Genomic DNA, 9,216 nt, shown 5'->3' with positions numbered 1-9,216 from the left:
CTGGCCACATCGTCTTCTTGGCGTGGGGGAGGGGGAGACAGTGAGGGCTGCATGGGGGACATCGGCGGCAGTGCCCCTGTCTCTCTTGTCTCGTCCTAACCAGGGCTGAGGGAATGGCTGCGTCATTGTGCCACACAGTGCAACTCAGAGCGCCCCTTCTGTGACTGGCAGTGGCCCACAGCTGCATGGTCTGAGTCTGACGCTGAACTTCTGTGTGCTATACTCTCCTTCCTCCCCCCATCTCTACCACCACCTTACTCTAACACACGCACGCACACACACTGCTCTGCCTGTTCTGTTCACCACCATCTCCACCATCTTGTCCCCGCCCGCCCTGACCATATAGAGTCACGTGACCCTGACGCACCCCCGTTATCTAATACTCATTCCCTGCCCTCAGCCGCAGTGCACATGCTCCATAGCTCAAATACAGGCGAACACACGCACACGCACGTGCACACACACACACACACAAACACACACACACACACACACAAACACACACACACACACACACACACACACACACACACACACAGGATGGCAGCATAGCCAGACATTTTACAGTTCGCCAGACATTTTAAAATGGAAACTCATCACATCTTCTTTGATGTCAAGTAGTTCTAAGTATCTCACTAGTATGCAACACCTTTTAACTGCACTGATGTCTGTACCCATGAAGCTATCTGAAACACTGTGTACTCAAGTAGCAAGACAAGGATCAATTCAGGGATGATGATGCGACTCTCACTCTGAATCAATGTTAGTGAGGCAGTGCTACCATCTAGCGGTTAGTACCCTGAACACATAGAATATGAGTAAATAGAATCAAGTCATACAAGCGTCATTGACTCAAGCTTTATTTTATTTGAAAAACAAATGAACCATTATGTACAGTACATAAAAAAACATGGGGTCACAGACATGGGAGTTTTTTGTCCTTTTTCTTTACAGGTTCATCATTTCAGAATGACTATTTACAACAGGAAAAAAGCACACATGTAATCTGTACAACATAAGGTGAGACAAACATAATTACATCATCAAATCGTTCCTAAACCAGTAGGCTTTATTAATAATCGAAAAAACACTCAAAAAAGATTCAATTAAAGATTCCCTGTTTTTTGTATTTTTTGCTGACTGAACAATAGTGCCCTCTACTGGACAGGAGAGGCAATTCGCAATTGGACTTTGGCTCTCCCCTTCTTTATTCTCGCTGGCTGATTGGGGTCGTGTTCATTAGGGCACACTGTAGCAAAATGTTTTGCAACAAAAAAACAAAATTGATAATCTCTCCGCGTTTCAGTAGGTTTTCCTTTGGTGCCTAATGAATACGACCTGGGATGCACTTTCTGGCTGGCTGGCACTTATGCTGCATTCATAACCAAGTGGGAAGGTGGTAATTACCAGTTGTGAAGTCGTATATACCAGTTGGATGCATTCACGTGCTTTGAACTCGTTGAGAAATGCTGATTGGCTAATGGCCAACAACCTGCAACCATAAACTAAAAGTACAGCTATCATGCTTGTAAACAAATTATAGTGTTCAAAACACATATTTATAGATTGCTTTTTATGAATAATGTTTTGTTGTTGCATTTAACTGTCAAAAATGCTGTTATTGAGGTAATTTTCTTAGTAGGTGACGTCAGAGGTCAGCTTGTGGGAGAAGTCGGAGCTCAGGGATGATAGACGAGTTTCCCAGTAGTAAATACCAGTTAGAGGGGTGTTCAAGTGGATTCTTCCCAGTAGTACACAACTCAACTCACATCCTCAGGGGCAGCAGTGTCTACTCTGCTTGTTTTCTATGGGACTCTTAATTAATGTATTAATTTATTAATTAAAGTGATTGCATAGATCTGAGAGTCAGCTCTCTATCTCAGGCCTAAATACATCATGGATTGGAAATCAATCAGCAGACACTGACACTCATCAAACACATCGCAAATAAAATAATCATGATCTTCATTCATAGTGCTTTTGTGTTTCAACGTAACACTGCTTAGGAGTCGGCAGAGGAAAGGTTGCCAGGTATTATTCGATCAAAGGTCAAACATCACAATGTATTTAGTTCCAAGGAAGTTGGCAGATTCCTTTAAGCCCTCATGTTGATGTTGCATTTTACATGGAATTTCAGCAACAATACAATTTAAAGAGAACATTTTATGAATTTGAGTGAGTGAAAATCGCACGATACTACAGTGAATATGTGAAATCAAAACGCTTTTGATGGTTTTAATGTATAATGTCCTTTTCAACACTCTGTCCATATCATATCAAACACGTTATCATACATACAAAGCAAAACACATCATACAGTCACTGAGGGGGTCTGAGGGAGCCTGATCCCACATCTATTTATGTTGTTTTGCAAACTCCTATAGTTTCTTTGGCTGACAATGACCATAGGAGTTGGCAAGAAGACAGCACACACAGGTCTGGGATCAGGCTAGGTCTGAGGGGGCCTCCATTCTGCCCTGAGAACGTTCTGGTCACTTTCAAACTAAAGCACATTAATTCACACCGGTTAAAACCTGAATCCTATATGGCAAGAGCAGAGGCTCAAACATGTTATGTTACCATGTCAACAAAGTCTTCAAACATGTCAACAATGTCTTCAAACATGTCACCATGTCAACTAAATCTGCCTGTCAGGAATAAAATCACTCAGAAAAATAAAATAAAAATAAAGTTAAAGAAAATAGTAGTCAGTGTTTTTACATGTACAGTGAGGGAAAAAAAAGTATTTGGTCCCCTGCTGATTTTGTACGTTTGCCCACTGACAAAGAAATTATCAGTCTATAATTTTAATGGTAGGTTTATTTGAACAGAATTTGAACAGAATAACAACAACAAAATCCAGAAAAACGCATGTCAAAAATGTTATAAATTGATTTGTATTTTAATGAGGGAAATAAGTATTTGACCCCCTCTCAATCAGAAAGATTTCTGGCTCCCAGGTGTCTTTTATACAGGTAACGAGCTGAGATTAGGAGCACACTCTTAAAGGGAGTGCTCCTAATCTCAGTTTGTTACCTGTATAAAAGACACCTGTCCACAGAAGCAATCAATCAATCAGATTCCAAACTCTCCACCATGGCCAAGACCAAAGAGCTCTCCAAGGATGTCAGGGACAAGGTTGTAGACCTACACAAGGCTGGAATGGGCTACAAGACCATCGCCAATCAGCTTGGTGAGAAGGTGACAACAGTTGGTGCAATTATTCGCAAATGGAAGAAACACAAAATAACTGTCAATCTCCCTCGGCCTGGGGCTCCATGCAAGATCTCACCTCATGGAGTTGCAATGATCATGAGAACGGTGAGGAATCAGCCCAAAACTACACGGGAGGTTCTTGTCAATGATCTAAAGGCAGCTGGGACCATAGTCACCAAGAAAACAATTGGTAACACACTACGCCGTGAAGGACTGAAATCCTGCAGCGCCCGCAAGGTCCCCCTGCTCAAGAAAGCACATATACAGGCCCGTCTGAAGTTTGCCAATGAACATCTGAATGATTCAGAGGAGAACTGGGTGAAAGTGTTGTGGTCAGATGAGACCAAAATCGAGCTCTTTGGCATCAACTCAACTCGCAGTGTTTGGAGGGGGAGGAATGCTGCCTATGACCCCAAGAACACCATCCCCACCGTCAAACATGGAGGTGGAAACATTATGCTTTGGGGGTGTTTTTCTGCTAAGGGGACAGGACAACTTTACCGCATCAAAGGGACGATGGATGGGGCCATGTACCGTCAAATCTTGGGTGAGAACCTCCTTCCCTCAGCCAGGGCATTGAAAATGGGTCGTGGATGGGTATTCCAAGATGACAATGACCCAAAACACACGGCCAAGGCAACAAAGGAGTGGCTCAAGAAGAAGCACATTAAGGTCCTGGAGTGGCCTAGCCAGTCTCCAGACCTTAATCCCAGAGAAAATCTGTGGAGGGAGCTGAAGGTTCGAGTTGCCAAACGTCAGGCTCGAAACCTTAATGACTTGGAGAAGATCTGCAAAGAGGAGTGAGACAAAATCCCTCCTGAGATGTGTGCAAAACTGGTGGCCAACTACAAGAAACGTCTGACCTCTGTGATTGCCAACAAGGGTTTTGCCACCAAGTACTAAGTAATGTTTTGCAGAGGGGTCAAATACTTATTTCCCTCATTAAAATGCAAATCAATTTATAACATTTTTGACATGCGTTTTTCTCGATTTTTTGTTGTTATTCTGTCTCACTGTTCACATAAACCTACCATTAAAATTATAGACTGATCATGCCTTTGTCAGTGGGCAAATGTACAAAATCAGCAGGGGATCAAATACTTTTTCCCCTCACTGTATAACAAATGTGCCTGAAGTACAATAATTCACACAGAGTGCTTTAAGGATATTTCTAATGGTGTGTTTGTGACAAGTGAGGACAAGGCAAAAATGCTCATATGATGTAAATGGGACAGGAGTCATCATGAAACATTAATGACATGTCAGAAATTAGAAGAGGAGAGGGGGGTGGATGCTTCTCAGAAGAGCCTCAATAAGATAACTGCTTCTGAACAGCACACAAACAAAATCCACAGAGAGAAATGCTAAGTATGCCTCAAACAGCTGATATGATGTGGCAACATATATTATTACATGTGTTATGGAGCAGATAAGTGTCTGTCTGTCTGTATGAGCTGTATGAGCACACTGCATGTGTCATCAACAGGGGACCTGATGGACTATGTAATGAATGAATGGCAGCCATGCAGAGAGTCTATACAAGAAGAACAGATTCTAGAACACACAACCTCTCAGTCTAAAGCTGAGGTCAGATGATACAGGTCAGAGGTCATTGAGGGCTCCCGAGTGGCGCAGCGGTCTAAGGCACTGTATCTCAGTGCTTGAGGCGTCACTACAGACCCCCTGGTTCGATTCCAGGCTGTATCACAACTGGCCGTGATTGGGAGTCCCATAGGGCGGCGCACAATTGGCCCAGCATCGTCCGGGTTTGGCCGGTGTAGGCCGTCATTGTAAATAAGAATTTTTTCTTAACTGACTTGCCTAGTTAAAGGTCAAATAAAACAAAGAAAAAATAAATAGAGATGTGAATCTCTATGGTACAGGTGTCCTGAAGTACACACACATTGTGTTAAATATGACTGTCTCTTTAAGTCAGACAGAACACACACACACATTGTGTTTACTATTGCTCTCTGACAGAACAGTGTGTGACAATGAACCGGTAAGTACAGATGTAATAGGAGAGGTAATAATGAAGGCGTTGAAGACAGATCAGAGCTTCATGTGATCAACCAGAGAACAGCTAGATCCAACCTCTCCTGCACTGTTTGACCCTCAGCGCACACCGTACCTGTAGTTCTTTGTAGCTTGCTGATGGGTAGAAGAATACCCCATTTCCCACTCCTCCTCGACCCACTCTGTCTTTCAGCATTTAGGGAGGGAAACATTACAGCCTATTGAAGAGCTCTGAAAAAGCCCTTTGTGCCTTTTTTTGGGATATACAGTGAGATGCTCCTTCTCGCCTCCCGTCTTCTCTAAGTCCACTCTTTTGTCCCTGTTAGCGGCCTCATCCCCTCTTATTCACTTTGGACATCCACATCAAGGTGCCTTGCAGTATGGGGAGGCAGGTTGTACCACTGTGAGCGCAGTGCTGTGTATAGGGGTGTTCAGTGAGATGGGTGCTATAGTTCGCTGTGGCGTACAGGAGGCTCCAGCTTGTGAGACAGAGCGGTCAGGACTTTGTCGAACTTCTCATAGCGTTCTGATTGGCTGCCCTCCGAACCCCTGCTTCCCCATAGCAACCTCATCTGGAACTCTGTCCGGAAGATCTCCAGAACCTCCTCTCTCTCCTGGAAGCCTGGTGGAGGAGACGAGGAGGAGGAGGAGAGGAGAGGAGAGGAGAGGAGAGGAGAGGAGAGGAGAGGAGAGGAGAGGAGAGGAGACAGAACAAAACAGAACATACGAGAGAAGATAAAAGAAGAGAAGAGAGATCAATATTAAAGACATTGTGGAAAACACAGGCTAGTTAAGGTAGCTATTGACATCCTGCTCAAAACACCAGTCATCAGCAGGGACTGGAATCAATAAGAACAAATGATCAATGTAAACATACTGTAACCATCACCACCACAGGTGTACACAACACAACACCTCAATCATTATTTCAGATCAATGACAATGAAGCATAACATACATCATATTGAACACACCCACACCGTCAGATATTATGATGCCTCAGCATCAAGGACCAACATAACAACTTGAGATGTAACGCAATACTACAGTTATTACTCAGTCAAATAAATCAATGCACACCAGACACTACTCAGACAAGGCCTTAGTGGTTAGTCCATAATAATATGTCAATAAAACTGACACAGCACTCTACTCTATAATACTATTATATACTCCATGGACAGTTTCCTGGACCTGGATTAAGCCTAATCCTATCACTAGACTAAAAAGCACTTCTGATGGAGATTGATGAGTCTGTGATTCTCGAATGATGAATGAGCAGTGGCGATTTTAGAATGTAAATCTTGGTGGGGCAAACTCCCCAAAAATGTTTGGATGCATGCCGGTAAAGCCACTACACAATTGCACTATAACGGTGACAAACGGTGCCCACAAACTGTTAGGGCCTACATAAAGCTGTCCCAACAGCAGAGTTTTCTTTTCAGCACCATGTAGTGAATCCTTACCACTGCTACATATGGCTATCAGCAGATCCTTGTCTGGCAGCGAAACAGTTCATTCAGCCTCATTTACTGCCTTTTAAAAAAACATAGCTGATACGGCTGACTTGCTTAAACAAATGTGGTTTCTACTGACAATTGAGATGTACAAACTATGGGGGACGATGAGCGGATAAGAGGCAATCCGTAATTTCGATTAAGACATTAAGGAGCGAGCTAAGATGGACATAGTCAATATAACTATTTGTTCAGCATGTTTTAAATGTACAGCGACAGAATTCAGAACATGGGCCGTTCTTACAGTATTCTCCCTGTACACCAAGTCAGAACCGTAGGATAAATAAAGGGGTCATATAACCAGACAATGAAAACTCTTACAATATTCTATGATGACATTCCTCTAAAACAGGCTATAGGCTACATGTGCACCATCAAGTCAGAACAGTAGGCTAAGTTATGAGGGGGAAAGGGACCAAATTATTAGGGTGAGGCACATGGGCTACTAACAGCTTACTACACAACATACACTTAGTATTACTTTCTTAGCGACAGTATACACATCTCCCTAGCATATTACATCATTTATGCAGCAGCATACAATACATTTTTGGACTCACAGTTGTGCTGTGCTCACTTGAACAGGAAGGTGGCGCAGCGGCCCTTCTTGTGGGGAAATTTTGTGATGAAACTTTGTTATCAAAGTCTGGCATTCTCTGGATTGATGGTGCTTTCAACACAACTGGGAACTCTGAAAAAAACATGGTCGAATCATGACGTCAGGGATCTTCAGGTCGGAGCTCTAGAAAGAAGCCAGAGTTCCCGACTTGAAATTCCGAGTTGGATGACCCTTCAAAATGTATTTCCTGAGTTCCCAGTTGTCTTGAACTCACTGAAGTCTGAGATTTCCCAGTTCCAAGTTTCCAATTGTTTTGAACGTGGCAGAAGTCATGCTGGCTTGACAGCATGGCCGATGTATTCAACCTTTTCTGGCCCATGGTGTTGGGTGTGAATGTTTATCCTTTTAAGCTTGGAAAAGAGACCCTTAAACCCAGACTTGGACCACATACCGTCTCCACTGAATAGCAGGCAGGGGAAGCAAAATAGGGATTGCTTTGCAACGCTTGCAGTTAGCCACTGATTCTTTCCAAACCACTCATTGTTGAATTTGCGATTTCCAAATTGTTGTGTAATGTTTATGACCAATGGCCGATGAGCACCGATATGTTTTATCTATAATTTCTCTTCATATGACAAGGATTGAAAAGGATTTGCCAGTAGATTGTCGACGTGATTCATGATGATGACTGCTTGTCTAGCTTGCCAGCTAAGATTTTGAAAGTATGATGTCGACATGATCAGTCCAATCAAAGCTACGGTAGATATAACATGATTTGACGTCATTCTATCTGTGGCCAATGACATTGAGCCTTCTTGGATGGGCACATCTAATGTAAATCTATGGCAGCACCCAAGGGGGCTTGAACTTCCAAGCTGTCAGATTTTGCGGTGACGTAGTGTCCCCATGAGTGACAGAACACTGAGCCAATCACGGCGCAACTAGAGAAGATTAACAACCCCTCCGCTCTGTATTTTCCGCTGGCTGCCCCTTCACCACAGAAAGCATTGATCTAGGGTGAAACACCTGCATTTTGGAGCTGCCTTACTCAAGAAAGCAAAAAAGAGAACATGTTTGTATGCGGCTCTGCCCCACCTGCCCTGAATGACGGGTCGCCACTGTGAATGAGATTCTCTTAGCTTCAGACAGTGACCTGGGTCCGGGAAACTGGCCTTGTGTGTGCAAGTCAAACACACACACCAGTGACACCACACACACACCAGTGACACCACACACACAGAGAGACACAGACACACACACCGAACCCTTACCTTGTAGTTTGGTCTCAGCGTTGGTGCGGTACAGCCCCCCGTGGTGAGCGATGGTCCGGGCCGCCTCCAGGTGTGACATCACGACATCAACGCCCGCCTCCACATTCTCCCAGGGTTCTATCCCCGCCCCTGGCCCCTCCCCCACGGCCACACCCCTCTCCAGCAGAGACAGCAGACAAACCACGTGAGGGAAGGATGTGTTGGACAGCACACTGCTCTCTTAAATATACACAGAGGACACACAGATACAGAGAGTTAGAAACACTGGTCACTGAAATACTATATAACATATAGTAGACAGGTAGAGAGACACTCAGATAGAAGAGTCTATCTTGAGACTTTTCAATAATGATTCATCTTTTCATTCCTTCACCGTGAGATATACATCATGCTTTGTGCGCTGTGCTCTCCTGTGACAGAGTGCCTTATAAAAGTGCTATCTGAGCCACCAGCTCCATACCTTTGCCATCGTTCATGTTCTTCATGAAGGGCTTGAGCTTCTTCTCATAGAGGATGGCTCCCTCTGTATGTCTCTGACGCAACGTCATCCATGTCTGCTCCAGGCGAGAAATCTGACAGAGAGATAGAACAGCATGAGTAATGCCAATTAAAAGATAATTATGATGTGTGTGTGTAT

The 9,216-nt window shown here is 43.8% G+C and overlaps 1 pseudogene across 1 annotated transcript in view; it reads right to left on the bottom strand.

Annotated features, from left to right (window-relative positions):
- Positions 1 to 5,678: 5,678 nt before the first annotated feature.
- Positions 5,679 to 9,216, bottom strand: part of LOC311128690 (SH2 domain-containing protein 3C-like) — an 82,247-nt pseudogene continuing 78,709 nt past the window's right edge. The window contains exons 12-14 of the transcript in view: positions 9,040 to 9,151; positions 8,580 to 8,798; positions 5,679 to 5,854 (exon numbers count right to left, since the gene is read on the bottom strand). The product of the transcript in view is annotated as an SH2 domain-containing protein 3C-like (transcript). The remainder of the gene's footprint in view (positions 5,855 to 8,579; positions 8,799 to 9,039; positions 9,152 to 9,216) is intronic.

The sequence above is a fragment of the Coregonus lavaretus genome, assembly GCF_964263955.1.
Source record: "Coregonus lavaretus genome assembly, chromosome: 4".
Lineage (NCBI taxonomy): Eukaryota > Metazoa > Chordata > Actinopteri > Salmoniformes > Salmonidae > Coregonus > Coregonus lavaretus.
The sequence above is the reverse complement of the archived record's forward strand: the minus strand, read 5'-3'. Positions and strand labels throughout refer to the sequence as shown.